The sequence below is a fragment of the Lissotriton helveticus genome, chromosome 7 (genome assembly GCF_964261635.1).
Source record: "Lissotriton helveticus chromosome 7, aLisHel1.1, whole genome shotgun sequence".
Lineage (NCBI taxonomy): Eukaryota > Metazoa > Chordata > Amphibia > Caudata > Salamandridae > Lissotriton > Lissotriton helveticus.
The window spans coordinates 248,879,246-248,901,847 of NC_136068.1; positions in this window are offsets into that span (position 1 = coordinate 248,879,246).

The following is a 22,602-nucleotide window of genomic DNA, read 5'->3' on the forward strand; positions in this document are numbered from 1 at the left end:
CACGTTGACACTTCAGGTTCCATCTTGGTAGAGGCCGCTGGACAGTAGAATTTCCCCAGTCCAGTGCCATCTCCCACACCCACAACACTCCGTAGGCTTTCTCTGCTTGCGCATTGAACATGCAGCAATTGCTCTGCACGAGCCATGAGAAGGCTTTCAAGTTACTTTCATATGCAAAAAACAAACTATTTTGTGACGCAAAAGGAAGCTTGTTTGATACATACTGCTAGTACTGAAGTAATTTGGGGACCTTTTCCTTACTGTCAGCTAGTTCAGAGAGTGATAGCAAACGAAAAATAGAAACTGGAACTAGCCATTTGCTCAATAGTTGTGTGCCAGCCCACATTGTTGTCAGATTTTCTCATTCATGGTTTAAGCCAAATATCCATTGACTGCCAATGTCATGTTTTTATTTATTTTTTATTTATAGAGTTTTATATAGCGAGTACTTGACCTGAGGGCATCACAGCGCTTTACAGAGATTCCCACAAGCAGCAAATATCTGAGATACGTTTGGAGTAGATACATATACATAGTGACAAATAGTGATGCTTGATATGTGAGAAGGTGTATACATTTTGAGGTAGATTATAGGTACACATATTATATCTAGCGCATTGCAGTGCATCGCGTCAATTTTGCGACATTGCCGGAGGGGCAGTTAGAGGAAAAGTGCAGAGTAACAGTATAGGAAAAGGCAGCAGAGCAAGAAAGATCAGTCTTTGGGATCGAGGATGTGGTTCTGAGGTAGTGAGGATAAGGACTCGTGCTGGCACAATTTATTTGGGATGGTGTTGCACCGATTACCAGTTCGAGTCACCTCTGAGGCGGAAAGCCGGAGGTTAGCTAGTTTTAAAAACGTGTGCTTTAATATTTACTTTGCGCCAATCATTTGTATTTTATTTACCTATGAGGCATTCAGCATGTCCCTGCCACATCGTATCCCACAGCGCAGCAGATTACGTGCTGACGCTGGGGAAACACTGAGCACTGCCGCCATACTGGGTGGGGGGAAAGGGTGGCGGTCGAGTTGTTGGCCGCTTCCGACCTCCCAAAGGTATTTAAATCACCGCCTAGCAGAAGCGGGTTGATTACCAGTTCGAGTCACCTCTGAGGCGGAAAGCCGGAGGTTAGCTAGTTTTAAAAACGTGTGCTTTAATATTTACTTTGCGCCAATCATTTGTATTTTATTTACCTCTGAGGCATTCAGCTTGTCCCTGCCACATCGTATCCCACAGCGCAGCAGATTACGTGCTGACGCTGGGGAAACACTGAGCACTGCCGCCATACTGGGTGGGGGAAAGGGTGGCGGTCGAGTTGTTGGCCGCTTCCGCCCTCCCAAAGGTATTTAAATCACCGCCTAGCAGAAGCGGGTTGATTACCAGTTCGAGTCACCTCTGAGGCGGAAAGCCGGAGGTTAGCTAGTTTTAAAAACGTGTGCTTTAATATTTACTTTGCGCCAATCATTTGTATTTTATTTACCTCTGAGGCATTCAGCTTGTCCCTGCCACATCGTATCCCACAGCGCAGCAGATTACGTGCTGACGCTGGGGAAACACTGAGCACTGCCGCCATACTGGGTGGGGGAAAGGTTGGCGGTTGAGTTGTTGGCCGCTTCCGCCCTCCCAAAGGTATTTAAATCACCGCCTAGCAGAAGCGGGTTGATTACCAGTTCGAGTCACCTCTGAGGCGGAAAGCCGGAGGTTAGCTAGTTTTAAAAACGTGTGCTTTAATATTTACTTTGCGCCAATCATTTGTATTTTATTTACCTCTGAGGCATTCAGCTTGTCCCTGCCACATCGTATCCCACAGCGCAGCAGATTACGTGCTGACGCTGGGGAAACACTGAGCACTGCCGCCATACTGGGTGGGGGAAAGGGTGGCGGTCGAGTTGTTGGCCGCTTCCCGCCCTCCTCTACACCGGATATAAGGAAGATGTCTTTCCGTCCGCGCAGCGGGCGGGCGCAGCGGGCGGACGCAGCGTGCGCTCCAGTGGCGCGCCGAAGGCACGCCAAAGGCAAGCCCGTCTGCGCCCGTCCGCGCCAGGACCGGGCCGCGGGCCAGGACCCCTGGCTCAGACGGGATAGCCAGTTATTTATCGCATTCTGGCAATGATCTGTTACACCTTAGGTCAGTCCCATGTAACATCTGTCCTCGATATAATCCGGAGTACATCTCTCAAACCGGAATCACCATATGCCCCGGTTGTATGTCTCCTTTACCATTCATCACTAATATAGCTCGAACCAAACAAGGTTCAAATAACAAAATGAGAAATATTGCCATTGCACTCATTAATGTCAGATCTTTAGGAAAACACAGACAGGAAATTCATGATCTGATTGTAGATAACAATATAGATATGCTATTCATTACTGAAACATGGATGGATGCAGAATCTGACCCAGACTTGGTAGTTGCTATCCCACAGGGATATACAATACACCGACTTGATAGACAGGGTAAGAAAGGAGGAGGACTAGCGGTTATCACGAGACACTGCTTCTCAGTTAGAATATTTCCCATTTTGTCCAAATGCTGTGAAGCGTTTCAATTTGCTATTAGGATGACGCCTTCATACAGCCTTAAGGGAGTACTGATGTACAGACCGCCCGGCCCACGTTCTGCTTTCCTGGCCAATCTTAATTCATTGATTGAATCCTTGGTGACTGAGGATTCTTTCTTAGTGCTGGGAGATCTGAACTTTCATTTAGAGAAACAGGAGGATGCTGATTCCCAAGCATTAATTGGAGACCTAGCAAGTTTGGGATTAGCTCAGCTCGTTAATGGCCCAACACATGAGGCTGGCCATACGTTGGACTGTATCTTTTCTAATATACAGGGTATCACCGTTCAGGACACTCTACCTCTAACTTGGTCTGACCATTTTGTCATTCTTTGTACCCTACCTATCATTGCTTCTCCCCCAATGAAACAGATACATAACACTCAAGAAGCTTTCAGAGTATGGAAAGACATTGACAATGTAGCTTTGGCCGAGTTGTTGATTAAGTCCTGCCCTGTTATATCCACGGACCCCAATCTAGCCGCCAAACAATTTACTGAGTGGATAGGGAATGCCATGAACTTACTAGTTCCATTTAAGACCATATCTAGTAATAGAAAGACACCATCGTCCCCCTGGTTCACAGAAGAACTCAGGAGAAAAAAACAAGAATGCCGTAGGCACGAAAGGCATTGGCGAAGATCCTACGATCAAAATAGTAAAACGCGATATAAAGATACTCAGCTTATCTATAAAAAATTGATCATTGAATCTAAGAAGAAGTTTTTCGAGGATCAAATTGATTCCTCTAAAAACTCCAGCAAACAACTATTTGAGGTGGTGAAGCTATTGGCCGGGAAGCTTATAGACATAGCCCCCTCTCCACCGCAGGCTCTGTGTGACTCCTTGGCCGATTTCTTTTTCACCAAAGACAACGATATTTACTCTGAGTTCTCATTTAAAGACACTCCTGCCTCACTAGTCACCCAAATTAGTCCTCCCACTTGCTCACTGTCCCAATTCAAAGGAGTAGAGGAGAACCAGATCAGGGATATCATGAGATCCATAAAGACGGGCTCTGCCCTATATCCTTGCCCTCTTAAAGTCTATTTACCAGTGATTGATATTGTCTGTACCACCATCACGCAAGTGAGCAATATAATCCTCAGGTCAGGGAGATACCCGAAATGCTAAAAAACACTCTTTTAAAACCGCTCCTTAAAAAAACATCTTTAGACAAAGAGCTGTTGAAAAACTATAGACCCATCGCCAGCCTCCCATTTCTCGCCAAAGTGCTTGAAAGGGTAATGAACACTCAGCTGGCTGATTATCTTGAGCAAAATAAACTGCTGGATGACACGCAGTTCGGGTTTCGGAAGCTCCACGGCACTGAGACCGCTCTCATCAAAGCTGCAGATGACATTAGAACAATCAGAGATCATGGAGGGACAGCCGTCCTTATAATGCTGGACTTATCGGCCGCCTTCAACACGGTCAATCATTCCATCCTGATTGACCGTGTCGGAAATTTGGGCATCCAATCCAGCGCTAAGGAACTGCTCACCTCGTTCCTTTCGAGCAGAACTCAAGCAGTCACGCTGGGACCTTTCAAGTCACCAGAGCTTGCCTTACCTTGCGGAGTTCCCCAGGGCTCATCGCTAAGTCCAACACTGTTTAATATCTACGTGTTGGACTTGGCGAGAGTGATTAAATCCTATCACATGAGCCTTACCTCCTATGCTGACGACAACCAGCTGGTGCTTGCTATCAATAACGATGGGGATCAGGTAGCGGCACTGTTTCAAGAGGGTATGCTGGCCATTAAAGACTGGATGCAGGCCAACTGCTTGAGGCTAAACTCCGAAAAGACGGAGGTAGTCATTTTCGGTAAGATCACTCCACAATGGTCCCCTGAATGGTGGCCTACATCGTTGGGAACTCTACCTACACCGTCAGTTAAGGTCAGAAACCTACGTATAGTTTTTGATGGGAAACTTAATTTTGCAGCACATGCCAACCAGACAGTAGCTAATGCCTATGACAAACTCAAACTCATAAGGAAAATAATCCCATTTCTTTCTGATAGTGCGGGAAAAACAGTAGTGAGCACACTTGTGCTCTCCTCTTTGGACTACTGTAATGGTTTATTCACCAATGCACAATCCCGGGTTATTTCCAAACTCCAAATGATCCAAAATGCGGCCGCCAGACTACTATCAAGGACTCCAAACTTTAAATCAGTCAGTCACATAATTAGGAGCTACCACTGGCTGACAATTAAAAACCGCATTAAATTTAAATCACTCTGTCTAACCTTTAAAGCTACTCATAACTTAGGCCCAAGATTCCTGCAAGAGCAGCTTTCCATCTACTGCCCGACTAGACAACTGAGACCGATGCAATTACAACAGTTGGCAGTACCCCGCACCAGAACGGTTACCTGGGGAGACAGGCGTTTCACAGTGTCTGCAGCCAGGCTCTGGAATTCGCTTCCGTTAACCATTCGAATGGCGCAATCTCTGCTCCAGTTTAGGAAACTGGTGAAGACATGGTTGTTTAACCAGTAAGGACCCTCTTGCCTCAACGCTTTTATCACCCAGAGACTCGTCATAGTAATCTTAGCGCCAAGACGCCCACGGGCAAACGTATGCGCTCTATAAATTGTATTAATAAATAAATAAATAAATTAACTTAGAGGGTGTGAAGCCAAGTGCCCGCAGGCTGGTCAGGTGCTGAAGGGGGTGCATTTAGGTATTTGTTAGAGAATAAGAGCTCCAGTTTCTTCTTGAAATGCGGGAAGGATTGGTTTCCCCGCAAGTCCTGGGGCGGGGAATTCCAGATTGTAGGAGCTTTGTAGGAGCATCCCTAGAGAAGGAGCGTGTCTTTGTAATGTCCGATAATTCATATGTAAACAGAGACCATGTTATTGCAGGTACTTGCTGTTGGCCTAAGCAGAACGGTAGTGCCAGATAAGCAGGTGTGCTGAAAATATCTGGAAATGCTTCTTGGACTTTTGCTTTATGGATCCCGCATCTTTCTTTCACATATGCACGAGTTGGTCCTTTTTGTGGATGCATGATTGTGTTGGAGAACATTTTTCAGTCTGCGCAACAGCGAACATTTGGATACACATATCTGAGGGGCATATTAACAACACACAGCGAAAAATATCGCTCAGCGGGCTCAGCGCCATTTTTAGTAACGACGGCTATCACTGGATTGAAACGCTGAGATAACGCAGCATTATCAACGTTTATCTCCACAGTGTTAAACAGTCCGGCGATAGCGGCAGAATAAGGGGACATCACTGGAAATCCAGCGAAACAAATGTGGCGATAATGGAATCCTTGTAAATAGGGAGATGTGGATACAGGCTTAGAATCCACCTCCCTTAATAAATATAGCTAAGTCTGACAATTTGCAGACGTTAGCTAATGGCGATAATCGCGGTTAGCGCGGCTTTTTTTTATCGGTATGGGCTTCCTGTGCCATCTTGTTAATAGGGAGAAGCGCTCTTAGCGATATTTTTCCTGTTGTTTTTTAAGAAATGCCTACTTTGCATCTCATTAGAGATGCAAAGCAAAGCGTCATCACAAAGGCTGCTAACATGCGCTAATGCATGTTAGCACTGCCTTGTAAATAGGGCGAAACCATTATCTCTGCTTTTTTGGCTTTTAAAGCCAAAAAAGCGGAGATAAGGCCCTTGATATTATGCCCCTGACATTGTAAAGAAAAAAAGTTCAATGAAACAACTGAATCAAGAGTGAAGAGGTATTTGAAAAATGAATGTCTTTTAAGTGGCTATTTACGACCATGGCTCCAGGGCACCTGTTTTAAATTTAGATGTAGTGGTCTCTTGGGCTAGCACACACAAACGCTCGCTAGCTTGAGGGAAAGCAATCAATGATGTTTGTGGCAGATTGACGGCCGTGATGCAGACCAAATAACCTGATGACCTTTTGGCAAATGTCAATTACCGTCTCCAAGTCCAGCTTTCTCGATACGATATTTCACATTTATTAAACTTTATAAGACTGCTAACATATGAAGGTCATATAAACCATTGAGGGTTTACACATACTGTGGGAGCAATGCGAAAGGAAGATGTAAAGAACTCGGTAATTTGAACCACCACAAAGAGTAATAATTTGCCATCCCTCCCACACACAGTAGCATCACATGAAATAGATGAAAATGTTACAGGAGAGATATTATACTGTACTAGTTATATGACGTTTCTGCACTTGGAACTTTGGTGGGAATCACCTCGTTTTACTTTCACATTAAACAGCACCAATTATCACAAAACCAGGCTCTTAACAGATCACTGTTAACCATGTACAGGCAAACACACAACCAATCAAACATAAAGAAATGATCAATGGACATCCCAAAAAACATATGAATAGGTACCAAAAACATGGCGACCAATATCTTTCAGTGCCACTCTTAGGTTAGAGGGCTCTATAAACATGCTGAAAAAAACAGTAGTAGGCTCATGTAACATAAAACAGGTGTGTTTGTAGAGCGCACGTTCACACCTGAGGTCCATTGGTGTTATTGACTAATCACAAATGTTTATAATTACTTAATCAACAGCACTCATTTCTTCAACTTCAGAAAGATAATAGGCTCAACAAACCCAAGGGGAATGGAACCTGTGACCATAGGGTCGGACACAGAAATCCTGAATCACCAAATGCAGGTGAAAAAAGTGCAAATGGCTCCTGTCTTGCTTATTTTCTCCGGGTTTTATATAGCGTGAACTTGACCCGAAGATATCAGAGCACTTTACATGAGCACCATGGTGTCACATTACACAAGGACACATTCATTCTTGTCAGGCACGTGGAGATCAAGTACTTTGACCAAAATCCCAGAATTTTGAGTGTTACTGCCGACACTCGAACCTGGTCCCCCAAATTTAAAATCCACCGCCCTAGCCTGTTAGGCCCTGCCCTCGGTGATTGGTCTGAATATCTTGACTGTGGCTTATCTCTTGTTAAATTACCTGGAAAAAAATTGTCAGTAAATCGCACCTAATTAGGAGTTGTGCGAAATGTGTGTGCCTGTGTTTTTGTTTAGAAATACGGGTCATTTTCATGAAAGTAGATTGCGCATATTCTGTGAAATGCGTTTCTCCAGTATTTCGAGTAACGTTTATCCTCTAGGGTATAACTTGCACAGAAAAGTCACATAAGGTGCTGGCAGGAGACTGGTTCGAGAAGAAAACAGCTCTTTGTGAGACCTTTACTACTCAAATCACTCTCACATGGGTAAATAAAAATGCAAATTTGTGTTATGGAAAATTGTGTATATATTGTGTAATACAAACTTGCTCAGGCCTTTACCTGATGAGCGTCCTTTTCATTTAGGGTGAACATGCTGAGTAATCTGAAGGTTGTCGCATTCCAAAATGATCTAAATATCTATAATCGAGCCCTATGTTTTCTAACACAAGCTTCTCAATAGCTTCAGGTACAATGCATGTACAGACAGCCTATTGTGAATGAGAGTGAGGCAGAAAGGGTGATTTAACTTAACCCGGATAGTCTCTGCTTTTCCTAGAGATGTCCTGTCAAACCACATTTTATTCTGTGCACTCTGTTAGAGGTAAAAATGCACAGGCTCACAATAGTGCCAATGCTTATAGGAACAGGTTAAGTTCCCCTGGACGCCCGATCGATAACTATTGCTCAATGCGTCTTGTTAATCATATTAAGAACAGTGCATTCTAGTTCCATCTTCATGTGGGCAAATATGGTTCTTTCGCATGCGTACAGCCATCATCAAAGATACGCAAATCTGTATTATTATTTTAGAGGAATTTAAATATCGTGCATGTTGTGGCATGCACAATTGCACAATGGCGTTCCCGTCAAATGTGTGCTTTCTTGGAATTTTGCTATTGGCAGTCTCTAGGTTCAGCCAGGATGTCTTTTAAAACATCTGGAGTTTTTCTCATCATACATTGTGCTTTGTTCCTCCACAGTCTCACTGGAAGTACTGCATGAAAAATGATGTGTTATCGGACCACATTGAGTTTGTAGAGTTATTACGAAATTTCCATTTAGCAATGGCAGTCGGACAGAAAATTATTTCATTCACCTTGGCATCTCCCTTACAAAGATTATTTAAGAACTACTTCAGAGTTATATATTTTTCTTCGAAAGAAAATAAAATGTTTTCCTTCTTCTTTTCCTTCTTTTAGTACCAATTCGAGGGCAGGCTTAAAGGCAGCTACAGCTGTCTCACCAGCATCATGTTGTCCAAAAAATGTCACACAAAAATGACTAAATATATAGAAGATCTCAATCATCCTAAATCAATGGACATTCCCTCTTCAGCCATTATATTCTCTCACTTTGAGTGACTACATTTTGCCTTGTACATGTATACATTTCCATAATAAAGGCATTTATTGTAAGTTGCAGAGTTGACTCATCGCTATTAAGTTGCTCTGGTATGTCTATTTACCTATTAGAACAAGCAGTGGCATAGCCAATAGGTCTCGCCTTTGGGACCTTATAAGTATTTAGTTATGCAGCACAATATCCCCGGTGCAACAACATCAACTGCTGCATGGCTAAACACTTTAGACGGTCCCAAAGGCGAGACCTATTGGCAATGCCAATGCTTGTTTTTCCTATTGGATGGACAATAGATGTCAAATTTGTTCTTGAAAAGAATAGTCCTCGGTTCCACCAATGTTATTCCGCTGTTTGATATCCAATCATCAGTTTTGATGTCACCCTCCTAGGAAACACACACAGGGCAACCCAGCCCTTGAGGGGGATGGAGCGTCTAGACCACCCATGGAGTTGGGGGTCCATCTTACTACATCCCCACGAGGGCTTTAGGAAGCTTACGAGGTGGTCGGGAAGGTAAAGACTGTCCTGGTTGGGGGGAGGGGGGGAGAGGGGTCTCTGGAGCAGAGCCAGGCCTTCAATCAGCCTGGCTCCGTGCCAGGGACCCCAAGCATGTAAAGTCTGTTCAAGGAGGGCATTGGGAGCTCCCATAAGTGTGGGTGCCGTCTTGACCTACAGCCACCTACGTCAGCGTTGTCAAGGCCTGGAGACCCAACCAACACATATTCAGAGGCATGTAACACGGCAGGCAAGAAGCAGTGCGCTCTGCTACGCAGACACACTAACACTTGTTTCAGCATCGCCACAGTCAATTTTCTGTAATATAGCATTGCTTAGCCCGCACATGGTGTGCGCACTCTGCACTCTAGTCTTGTTTGAATGCAAATAAAAAAATGTATAAACAAAAATACTCATATTAAACGGTGGTTTCCGAAGAATACTTCTTTCAGATGATGACAAAAAAAGAAACTTAAAGAAACTGCAGCTCTTTTTATGTATTCCTATGGCCAGCCTCGCTAATGGTTATGCAATTAAATCATACTTGAAGAATACTGACCCGAAGCAGAACTGTCTTTTGGCTTCTCAAAAACAGGTATTGTTATTTTCACTACCGAGGTGAACGGAAACTGATTTAGTCGCCTCCAGAACAGAAGGCTGAGCTGCCCGGCTGGTTCATAAACTAACCCAGAGCTCTACCCACTACAGTATTTTACTCAGGTCCCATCTGACACCCGGTAAAAATATGCAAATGAGGCATTAATAATTCAAATATAAATGTTTACTAAAAAAGCAACACGTTAAAAATGTTTGTTTACTCTAGCACAACATCCAACAGAGAAATGTTGCGAGAGCTGAGGTAAAACTTAACAATGTCTGCCACTGAGGAGGAAGTGGAGGCATGTACACAGAACAAAAGGAAACAAGAGGTCTTTACTCAGGCAGCAGATTACCATTAGGACTCACTCCTTCGAACATTACGCCTTTCATCCCCACTCAACCACAAAATGATTTTGCTGTAGGGTGCACATTGGCAGAAAAAAAGATCTACAACGAAGGAATCTTTAATAATAAACTGTTGCTGGGCTGCCTACTTCCCCGGTGATTTATAATACAATAAACATCTGATTCTGTGAAGGCCAGTGCACTGAAAACACTCCTTCGGGGAGAAAACGGAGTCTGAAAGAACTCAATTCTTACCATCTCCAGCGCCATAATAGTGAAATGAGCATGTATAAATGTGCTAAGAGTATCTCTTTGCATCTTTTATAGCGTGTGTGTATTAATCTGAAAAGATTATTAAGAAGGAGTCATTGCTATGCAAAAGCAGCACCCAGGCTCTTTCTCTCGCTTTTCAACAGAGTGCAGTATGTGTCCAATAGGACTGGCCCCTGCCCCTCATCAATGAGCCAGCAAATTTGGCAAAAAAGGTTAAAAAAAACCCACCTGAACGCAGGCTCCCAAAAACATGCAACACCTCCACCCCCTCGGCCTGACAACAGCAGCTCAGAAGACATGTATTGGCCGCAGCTCTTGGCTCCAGCTGACTGGCGGGGGCGCCCCACAGAGGAGTCCCGCCTCAGTAAAGTGCTCTCCGGTGCGCGCAGATGTCACCAAGGCGCATGATGCTTTCCGTGCGAGTCAGTCACCTCACCTTTCCAGGGTTCTTCAGTGGTGCATGTTACTGGTTTAACACAAGCGCAGGAACAGGACCTTCTGTTTGGATGTTTAAAAATCAAAAATCACATCACATCAGAAGCTGAAGAAGAGAAATCACATCACGTCAGAAGCTGACAAAGAGGGAGGGGACCAGGGAGGGGGTACTGAGAGCAGACAGAGAGAGAAGGGGTGGAGGAGCATGGCTTAATGAGCCATTACAAAAGCCAGATGGCCTGTGCACGTTCACGCGCGCGTAACAGCACGCTGGTGGTCGGCAAAAGGCTTTGGTAGCACTTTTAAAAGCCAGTTACTAAATGTCTCCAGACAAGCGCATGCGCTGGCTCTAGAGAGACCTAAAAATGAGCACAAGATTTTAGGGTATCAAAAGAGAATGTGGAAACGTCTAGAGTGAAGCCACACCCCTCAGCTTTTTGTTTGAGATTTCAAGAAATTGTATCTTGAGACTAGAAATGGACTTCTAGTAACAACTTAAGGAACTGCAGCAGCTTTGCAGCCATTACACTTCTTACCGATACACGAGTGTTGCATTTGCATGTATGAATTGCATGCAAATATTCTAAGATGTTAGTGTCATCCCGGAAGAGTTGTGCGGTTGCCATTCTCCACTGGTGTGCACAACCTAACTCCAAAAAGGAAAGGGAAAGTTTAATGAAAGAAGTCATTACATGTTAAATGTGATCTTCCAGAAGTTAATATGTTTGTTTATTGCACTTGTCAGAGGAAAACTTGGACCTAGATGCAAAGCAGTATGTAGCTGCTCAAGATGTCAATGTTGTGTGCCATTTTTCATAATTTGCTCTTCCAAAGTTTAAGCATACCCTTAGGAAGGGCTCTGATGCCATTGTGCTGTTCTGCCGGGACCTCAGATTATGGTATAGTGCAACAAGCTTTCCATCTCCATTGCACTCTTCTGTGAAGGCGTCTGCTGGTAGTAAAGCACAACTTCAGCTTTAAATCTCTATCTCCATTGTACTTTTCTGTAAGGACCTCAGTTGGTAGTTGAGTCAAAACAAAATGCATCTACATTATACTCATCTGAGGACCTCTGCTGGTAGTATATTACAACTGCAACTTTCTCTCTCCGTTGCACTCTTCAGTGAGGACCTCTGTTGTTAGTATAGTGGAACTGCAGCATTGCATCTCCATTACACTTTTCTGTGAGGACCTCTGTTGGTAGTATAGTGCAACTGAAGCTTTCCATCTCCATTGTATGCTTCTGAAGGACCTCTGTTGGCAGTATAATACAACTGTAGCGTCCCAGCTCACCCTCCATTGTACTCTCCTGTGAAGACATTTGTTGATAGTAGAGTGCAACAAGTCTTCCACCTATATTGCTCCCTTCTGTGATGACCTTTGTTTGTTGTGAAGGGCAACTCTAGCTTTCGAGTGCCGTTGTCTTCTCCTCTGAGGGCAACTGTTTGCAGTCAGGAAAAAAAGCTATCCATTTCTGTTGCATTTTCCTGTGAGGACATCTGTAGGTTACATAGTGTACTTCAGCTTTCCAGCACTGGTCTGAAAACAATTGGACCTAGATGCAAAGTAATGCTATTTCAATCAATCAATCAAATAGCTTTATTTTGATAACAAGTATCATAAAAGCGTCAACATTCTTACAGTCCGTCCGAGTTATCTTTAAAGCGATAATGGTGAAAATGTGCAAATCCATCAAAGCATAATGAGTTGTCACATTGACAAATCAGTAACAATAACAAGCTATATCAAACAAATCCTTAGTTCAAAGATAAAATTGATGTGGTTCCAACCTTAAATACTAAAATAAAACATTTACATTTAAAATGGTTATTTAAAATGACAGTGCATTATAATTTGGGCAAGAAAATTGAGCTCAGATAAAAGATAAAATAAAACCATAGTGTTTTGTTAGACCGCCCTACGTAGGGATTTGTGCCTTACTATCCAGACGCAGCTTAGATACTTAGCCACGCCACAAGCAAACAGAGGTCTTGAATCAGACTTCAGAATGCGCAAAGCAGCACAATGGTCGGAAGTGCACAGTTGTCTACAAATGGGTTTTAGCCATCTCCATCTTGCCTTTTTGTATGCTGGGCAAGCAAACATGAGATGGGCCACGCTCTCAGTCGGTGCCTCACAGCAGGAACAGCCCGCAACTGTCTGGTAGAGGGGCTCCACTTTGCAGATGGTTTGTGGACCAAATGTGAGCCCGCCCTAAACTGTATGTAGAGCGCCCTATCTCATGGTGTCTGGATAAAATCTAGATATGATTCTAAGTATATGTGCTGCTTATGTGGAGAAGTGTGGCTCAATGGTTAGAGCGGCAGACTCTGATGCAGAGGTCTGGCCCGGGACCAGGGTTCGATTCCCGCCTCGGCGGGTCTTGGGCTCAATTTCCCCGGACCTGATAATTCTCGCCTCGGTGCCTAGTCTAATCATGGGTCCCACTCTGTGACTCTGGGCAATAGCTTGCTTAATCTCCACAACGGCCCCAGCAGCGCTGTGGATGCCTGGCTTCACCTTGGGGGTGCCCAGGAGTGGACATTTCACAGGAAAGCCAGGATGGGTTCCGCAGCGGTATGAATACAGCGCTACGAGGCCTCCGGGTAGAAGTGCGCTATATAAAATACAAACATTTACATTTACATTTACATTTACATTTATGTAGATAGAAATCTTCTGCTTTAGAATTGCCGAGCTCCTGCATGTCAACTCAGGCCCAATAGAGTGTTGGGATCCTCATCCTGGGATCCGCACCCTCCGCCTGGGATGACTCCTGGTGGCCCCCCGCCCTGGGCAGCGCACCCAAACCCACAGACCACGCACGTAACCTGGGCTTCATCCTGGACTCATCCCTCTCCATGACCAGACAAGTCAATGCCGTCTCCTCGTCGTGCTTCAACATCCTGCGCATGCTACGCAAGATCTTCCGATGGATCCCCACCGAGACCAGGAAGACGGTCACCCAGGCCCTCGTCACCAGCCATCTGGACTACGGCAACTCCCTCTACGCCGGAACCACCGCCAAACTCCAGAAGAGACTCCAGCGGATCCAGAACACCTCAGCACGACTCATCCTGGACATCCCCCGCCGCAGCCACATCTCCGGACACCTGAGAGACCTGCACTGGCTCCCGGTCAACAAGAGAATCACCTTCCGTCTCCTCACCCACGCACACAAAGCCCTACACAACCAAGGCCCAGGATACCTCAACAGCCGTCTCAACTTCTACGCTCCCACGCGCCAGCTCGGGTCGACCAGCCACGCCCTCGCCGCCGTCCCCCGCATCCGAAGAACCACAACAGGAAGAAGGTCCTTCTCCTACCTGGCCGCCAAGACTTGGAACTCGCTTCCGACCCACCTCCGCCTGACCCAAGACCACCTCGCCTTCAGGAAGCAGCTCAAGACCTGGCTGTTCGAGCAGTAGCGGACCCCCTCCCCCCAGCGCCTTGAGACCCTCCGGGTGAGTAGTGCGCTATATAAATGATATGATTGATTGATTGATTGATTGGTTTTAAGCTCAACCTTGCTGGGGGGATTTTGACTTTCCCACGATTCTTTAAGGCCAAGGGTGATAAGCGATTTCTTAACATTATTTATCCAGCTGACTCTTTGATTACTATCTAGGTTCATTACCTCTGTGAGTGCAGCAATATAGTCAGAGAGTTTGGCAGTCCGCCGTAGGCAGGCCCAGAAAAGCAGCGGCCGCAGCCTGGCTATGTCTCTGAATGAGCGTCTACCCATATCGCTCATCAGGGGTTTCAGTGGTACAATGCAGGGGAGCATCACTAGGTCTCCCAGAAACTTATGTCCACACAACACTGGATTCTCTGCAGCAACACCCGGCCAACTACTTTTTGAATAGCATCAATCAAGCTGATTAGACAATAGTTGGCAGAGTCCTCCCTAACACCTTTTTTAAAAATTGGTACCACTTCTGCACCCTTCCATGATTCAGGTACTGGGCATCCTTTAGCAATGGAATTGATTAAAAACATGATAAAACTTGCCCAATTATGAGGATCTGCAAGAAAAAGATCCCCGGGAAGACAATCTGGTCCCGGGGCTTTAGCTGGGACTAATCTCTTTATAGCTGCTTCTACTTCATCTAGTGTGACGAGGTCAGAGATATTTAGGATGAGACGGGTACTTAGTTGGTTGTGTGGCCCTTCTTTATAAATGGCTTCTGTCCCAGAATAAAGTTTCCCAAAATGATCGAACCAATCTTGACTTGTAATATGATTGGGGATTAGATCAGGATCTTTCTTATCTGCCTGGCTATACTAGCGTCCTTTAAGTTCTGCCAGTGGGACTCATCCCACTTCAGCTTTGCATAAAGCAGAGCAGCTTTATATTCCTTTCTAGTAGTTTGTATCAGAGGACAATGTTTGCTTTTAATTGCTAGAGCTAGGGCCTTTTTCTTTTGTCTGCATTCCCTAGTAAACCATGTCTGACAGATTTTTTTGGCACGTACTTGGTTTTCTGCAGTTAATTGCTATTTGAAAGAAGGACCCTATCTGATCTATCGTTCTCCTATATTATTCTGGGACCTTCTCTATGCCATCTATTTCGCTAAATGCCTCCTGCAATTCAAGAGTGTTCTCGCTCAGGACATGCCTGATGACTTCCATTTGTGTTTCTTGGGCAACAACTTTAGGTCATTTGAGGTACCTTCTGCAGTTGGAAGGGACCACTTTTTTGGTAGTCATAGAGGGGCCTACACTAGAAACAGGACAGGGGGGAACCATGAGATCTTAATGATCAGACATAGTTGGTTATGGTCACTATCGGTAGTAGAAACCACTTCCATGTCGATCATGGTTCGACCAAAGTCTAATGTCTATTAAAATGTAATCAATTTGAGAGGGGCAACTGACTCTATTATATGTGTTGGCCCCTATGGCATCTGATGATGTTCTACCGTTGGCAGCCCGCGGTCCGAATTCTAAGGTAAGTGTGTTAAGCTTAATTGCTACCTGAGACAATTTTTTAACAGGGGGTATATTTAGAAGTGGAACACCCCACTTTGCATCATCTTCCTTTACCCCCAACAGGTCCTCAGAGCTTAGAGGCTCAACGGTGCAGTTAAGGTCTCCTGCAACCATGACATATGAATCAGATGAGCAACCAGATAACTCCTGTTCCAAATACATGACTATAGGGGAAGATTTACCACCTGGTGTTCCCCTTATGTAAACATTGAACAGTTCAAGAGTTTCACTTCCTCTGCTTCCTTTAATCGAAAGCTTCATTATATCTGGGCTCTGTCAGGGCTCGGGTGGCTTGCGGTCTAGGGCCCGCCCCACTCTGCAATCGGGGGTTCCTGTGTGGCAAAATGCATCAGTCATCCTTGGGAGGGCGTTGGTGGCTGATTTGCTTTAAACCTGCTTGTGCATCTGTTTTGCACCTGTGTTAGACTATCTGTGTAGGTTGCCTTTCATTAAAACGCTGTCTAATGATGTTCCGCCTAATGCGTGAGGTTTGGCACTTGGAAAGCGTCCGCCTAATGCGTGAGCTTTCGTTGACTGGTCGCATGCGTGAGCGGCGTAGTCACGTTAACCTACGCGACCGCGCCCTGTCTCCTGTGCTCACTATTCCAGTCGATTCCAGGAAGTAGCAGTGGGTTCCTCTTGCTCCGCATTTTGGTATTTTGCAGATCTTGCTTTTTGGAAGACGAATTCACCGGAGGCTTTCGGTGAAGAACCCAGGGGGCGTGTCAGCTTCCAGCTTCCACCGTTTTGAAGATTCCTGACGAGAAGAGTCATTTCGAGTGTCCAGAGGGAACGTTGTGACCTTCAGTGAAAGTAGAGTAGGTCGTACTCTACAGGTAGGGGATAAGAATTCTGTGTTCATAGCGCAAACAACCTAAAGGTTAAATTTCTGATTTTAAAAGAGGCAATTAATCTAATTAGTATTTGATTATTAGAATGCACAGAAGATCTGAATCTCTTCATGTTTTGTTTTGAACTTTGAAATGCATCTCATTGCGGGCAATGGTTGTTTAATGTTTTATGTGGCGCGCAATGCTAAAAGTGGCGCGTAAATACTATGTTAATCCCTGAATATTTTGGCGCAATTCATTATTGAGACTTTTGAGAAAAGGTGATTTTCTGGATTTTATGTAAACATAACTTTGTGATATTTTGAGTGTTCGCTTCAACCTTTGGTAAAGGAGTTAATTTGCTAAAGTGTGCTGCTATTTCTTTAAAGGAAGAATCAGTCGCTATTCACAACAATTAAGAATAAACAAAATAGTGAATAGGAATGTGGGTAATGATTGTGAATTACAAGAAGTCTCTTGGAATCTTAGAGTGTTATGTTTAGAGGCTTGTGTTTATGAAAATTCCCAGTTTGGGTTTAAAGGTCAATAGACAAACTTTTAGTTTAGAAGTATTTGTTACTAACTTTTCCTTTTCAGATCTCCTTCCCTGCTGTTCCCTTCCTAATTCCCTTTTCCCCCCCGCTTGATCACTCCAAGATTCTGTGTAATTATTACATTCGGAATTGGAGGTATCGAGAGGTGGGTCCTTATTACTTCACGACAGACCCTGAGGAAGACTTCGCCTGACAGAATAGTGAGCCCACGAATTATTTTCCTCCCGGTCTATACGTGAAGTCATAATGACTACCATCAATGACTTAATGTCGGCAATTGTGCGTATGCAAGCAGACTTAAAAGAAACCATGAATGTAACCGCTTTGTTGGCTGCTAAGGTAGACAATATCCAACTACAGGGTACTCCTCTTCCAGATGATGTTCAAGAAACTGGTGCTAGTAGGGCAACTACGAACATAGCAGTTACTGTACCCCCCAGATTCCTCTAGCAGCTCCTGAACGTTTTTCTGGGGATTCCTCCAAGGTGCAAATCTTTTTGACTCAAATTGAACTGCATTTTGCTTGTAGACCAGCTGCGTTTCCAACCCCTCAGTCTAAAATAGCGTTTTTGATTTCCTATTTGACTGGAGATGCCGCAAACTGGGCAGTTCCTTTGGTCAGACAAGATGATACCTTGTTATATAACTGGAAACGCTTTGTAGAAGAATTTGAAAAGGTTTTCGATCGACGTACTGTGACTTTATCTGCAGATCGAGAACTACTTCAGTTAAAACAAGGAAACAGGGATCTTGTTACTTATTTGTCACATTTTAACAGATTAATCGCCGAAACTTCTTGGCCAGAGGAAAAGAGAGCAGCTCTTTTTTATCAAGGTTTAAAAGATGATCTAAAAGATGTTTTGGCGCAAATTGACCCACAATCAACAGTTTTTTCCGAATTGATTAATCTAACTCTGCGTTTAGATCATAGACTCTCTGAACGAAGATCAGATAAGAAAAGAATAGACAAACCTAATTGGAGAACTGAAACTAAATCTAGACCTCAATTCGCAAATTCCGAAGCTAGTTCTGAGCCAATGGAAATTGGGACCTTAAGGCAACCTTTATCAAAAGAAGAAAAAGACAATAGACGCAAAAATGGACAATGCCTTTATTGTGGTCGAAAAGGTCATTTTGTGAAGGATTGTTTGACGAAGCCTAAAGGAAAGTTTCCTAATGCTAGTAAGTCAGCAGCTTTAGAAAAAACTGATCTAAAGTCGGAAAACTAGCTTGCCCAAGATGTTTGAAGGGAGATCTCTTGGGAACCATTGTCTTCCCTTCTTTGAACTCATGTGTCTCTAACTACAAAGCACATTTCAGAATAGCAGTTCAAATTCGGTTAATTCGTGAAACATGCCAAATGGAAGTTTTAGTTGATTCTGGAGCACCAGGTAATTTTGTGGATTTAGAAACTGCCCAACGCTTAGGAATCATCTGTGAACAAAAAGAGACTCCAGAAATTGTTCAAGCAGTGGATGGAAAAATATTAGCTGGAGGTCCAGTAACCATGCAAACTTCTAAAGTCGTTATGTTCTGTGAAGATGCTAAGCAACAATTACATAAGGAAGAGGTTCAGTTTGACGTCATCCAAGCACCTCAATATGGTTTTATTCTTGGAATGCCTTGGCTTTGTTTACACAATCCATTAATTGATTGGCAGAAGAGAGAACTGGTTTTCCTATCTGATTATTGTCATTCTTCTTGTCTAAACTCTTCAAAACCAACTCTAAGTCAATTGGCCACTGCAGAAGAAAAAGAGACAGTCTTACCTAAAATGTACAAGGAATACGCAGAGGTTTTCAGTGAAGTAAAAGCAGCCCTCCTTCCTCCTCATCGTAGCTATGACTGTCAAATTGATCTCGTGCCAGGTTCCAGTGTCCCAAATTGTCGCATCTATGCCTTGTCAGAAAAAGAGAATCAGCATTTAAGACAGTATCTTGATCAATACTTAGAGAATGGCTTCATCCGCCCTTCCAAGTCCCCGGCAGCATCTCCGTTGTTCTTCATTCCAAAGGCAAATGGGGAATTAAGAACCTGCATCGACTATAGGGCATTGAATAAAATCACAGTTAAAAATAAATATCCTTTACCACTCATTCCTGTTCTGTTGGACCAAGTTAAAAAGGCCGAAATTTACACTAAATTGGACCTTAGAGGGGCCTACCATTTGGTTCGTATTAGACAAGGAGATGAGTGGAAGACTGCTTTCAAGACTCGATACGGATTATTTGAATACTTGGTAATGCCATTTGGTCTGTGCAATGCCCCAGCGGCCTTTCAGTTCTTCTTGAATGATGCCTTAAAAGAATTTTTGGATCTTTTTGTTATCGTCTATATAGACGATATTTTGATTTATTCCGATTCTGTAGCTGAACATGAAGGACATGTCAAAAAGGTTTTAAGCACTCTTCAGTCACACAACTTGTATTGTAAACTATCTAAATGTGATTTTCATGTTAGAGAAGTTGAATTTTTGGGAGTTCTTCTTACACCAACTGGAATGAAAATGACTGATAGAAAGATTAAAGCAGTTGCTGAATGGCCAACTCCAACATCAGTTCGAGACATACAATGTTTTTTGGGATTTGCGAACTTTTATCGTCGCTTCATTGATCACTTCTCTGCTGTAGTAGCCCCCATCACACGTTTGTTGAGGAAGAAGGTGAAATTTGAATGGACCTCAGAAGCCGAAAATTCATTCCAGAAATTAAAGAAAGCCTTTACTGGAGCACCAATTCTCATGCATCCCAACGTAGAAGAACCTTTTATTGTTGAAGCTGATGCTTCTGATGTAGCTATTGCAGCCATTCTCTCTCAAAGGCATCACACTTCTGGTCAAATGCATCCAGTTGCTTACATGTCTCGAAAATTGAATCCAGCAGAACAAAATTATGTTATAGCGGAAAAAGAACTACTTGCCATACTTGAAGCCTTTAAAGAATGGAGACATTATGTAATGGGAGCAAAATTTACTGTGACAGTTTATACTGATCATAGAAATTTACAGTTCATGAGTTCAGCTAGGATGTTAACCCCGCGACAATTAAGATGGATGATGTTTTTTGCCGAGTATGATTTTATAGTAACTTTTCGTCCAGGTCAAGACAATAAGAAAGCTGATGCCTTGTCCAGAAAAGACTCTTCTTTGCATCGCTTTGAAGGAACACCACAATCAATAATAGATCCTGGCAAAGTAATCAGTGTACTCTCTGCAGATCAATTCCTGGAGAATATTCATGAAAGTTTTCCTCCTTCTCAGTGGAAACTATGGTTGAATCCAAAAAGTAATCAAACTATCAAAGAAGGAATACCTTTTCATGGAAAACAAGTTTATCTGCCATCCTTGAAATTACAAGAAACTGTGTTCAACTGGTTACATTCACATCCTATGGCTGGGCATCCAGGTCCCAGAAAGACTGTGGAGAAAATACAAAAGATGTTTTGGTGGCCAAGGCTGCAAAAAGACGTAATCAAAATGGCTAAAGATTGTGAAGTCTGCGCTAGATTTAAATCTGATCACACTAAACCAAAAGGTTTTTTACAGGTACTGCCAACACCAACTGAACCATGGAAACATATTTCATTGGATTTTATTACTGATTTACCACCAATCAATCAGCATACAGTGATTTTAGTAGTTGTTGACAGTTTAACAAAATATGCACATTTCATTGCTTGTAAACAGTTACCTACTGCTGGACAATTAGCACAGCTATTTTTGCAACATGTGGTGCGCTTGCATGGCTTGCCTTCAGTCTTACTTTCAGACCGTGGTTCTCAGTTCTCTTCCAAATTTTGGCAACAATGGTGTCAAAGCTTACAGATTGTTTCCAATATGTCCACCAGTTATCATCCTCAAACTGATGGGCAAACTGAAAGATTGAACCAAACTTTGAAGCAATACTTGAGATGTTATGTTACGGACTCTAAAAGATCTTGGTTAGATTTACTTTGGATTGCTGAATTTGCATACAATACTTCGCCTCATTCGTCTACTGGATCTTCTCCGTTTGAGGCTCTTTACGGTTATGTACCTAACACCATTCCGTTGACTCTACCCACTGATGTGAGTGGTGTGCCGGCAGTTAGAGACTCTGTACAGCTTATGCAGACAATTCATCGCCAAGTTCATGATCGCCTATTACAAAGCAAAGGAAAGTATAAGGAACAGTATGATAAAAGACATCGTTCAGGTCCTAAGTATGCCCCTGGAGATAAGGTTTGGCTATCCACAAAGAACTTGAACTTTAAACACAAGAGTATGTTCCAACCTAAGTTCATTGGTCCTTACCCAGTACTGCGTCAGGTGAATCCTGTGACATTCAAATTGTTGTTGCCCAGGTCCCCGCGTATTCATCCGGTGTTTCATACTTCCCTTCTAAAACCTGCTGATCAGGACTTGGCTCCCCGACCAGCACCGATTTTGGTTCATGGCAATTGGGAATATGAAGTGCAGAGCATTTTGGATTCTAAGCGTCGGGGCTCCAAGTTGTGGTATCTTGTTTCTTGGAAGGGGTACGGGGCTGAGAATGATTCCTGGGAGCCGGCTGACAACGTTCATGCCCCTCGTTTGTTGCGCCGTTTCCACCTCCTCCACCCTTTGAAGCCGGGCCCTAGACCGCTCTTGGGAGGGGGGAATACTGTCAGGGCTCGGGTGGCTTGCGGTCTAGGGCCCGCCCCACTCTGCAATCGGGGGTTCCTGTGTGGCAAAATGCATCAGTCATCCTTGGGAGGGCGTTGGTGGCTGATTTGCTTTAAACCTGCTTGTGCATCTGTTTTGCACCTGTGTTAGACTATCTGTGTAGGTTGCCTTTCATTAAAACGCTGTCTAATGATGTTCCGCCTAATGCGTGAGGTTTGGCACTTGGAAAGCGTCCGCCTAATGCGTGAGCTTTCGTTGACTGGTCGCATGCGTGAGCGGCGTAGTCACGTTAACCTACGCGACCGCGCCCTGTCTCCTGTGCTCACTATTCCAGTCGATTCCAGGAAGTAGCAGTGGGTTCCTCTTGCTCCGCATTTTGGTATTTTGCAGATCTTGCTTTTTGGAAGACGAATTCACCGGAGGCTTTCGGTGAAGAACCCAGGGGGCGTGTCAGCTTCCAGCTTCCACCGTTTTGAAGATTCCTGACGAGAAGAGTCATTTCGAGTGTCCAGAGGGAACGTTGTGACCTTCAGTGAAAGTAGAGTAGGTCGTACTCTAC